The sequence below is a fragment of the Sprattus sprattus genome, assembly GCF_963457725.1.
Source record: "Sprattus sprattus genome assembly, chromosome: 3".
Classification (NCBI taxonomy): domain Eukaryota; kingdom Metazoa; phylum Chordata; class Actinopteri; order Clupeiformes; family Clupeidae; genus Sprattus; species Sprattus sprattus.
The window spans coordinates 21,406,219-21,406,770 of record NC_137922.1 but is presented as its reverse complement, the minus strand read 5'-3'; positions in this window follow the sequence as shown (position 1 = coordinate 21,406,770).

The window sequence follows — 552 nt, the reverse complement described above, 5'->3', positions numbered from 1 at the left end:
GTGCCACTGATGTATGATAAAAGACTTCTAATGTAGCTCTGAGTCTGAGGCTGAGAATCACAGACCTCCTTGCCCTCCAAGAGTCTGTAAGCTAAATGCATACAAGCACACACACACAGACACACACACACAGCCATACACACACACACACACAAACACATACAAGCACTCACACACTCTCTCACACACACACACACATGCACTCACACACACACACACACACACACACACACACACACACACACACACACACACACACACACACACACACAGAAACTCACACACACGCGCACACACACTAAGGGATGTGAGTTAAAAGTTTCTCTCCTGTTGTCCCTTTTCTCTCCCCTCTTCCTCTTCACATACTCTATCCTGCTTCAAGAGCTTGGGAACATGTTTGTGTGTGTGTGTGTGTGTGTGTGTGTGTGTGTGTGTGTGTGTACATACGCCATTGGCATATTTACAAATAAGGTCATTACAGCGAAGTTAAAGTGAATTCTGTCCATCTAGCGACTTCCCTCCTCCTCTCACTCCTTTTCTCTCCTTCCCTTC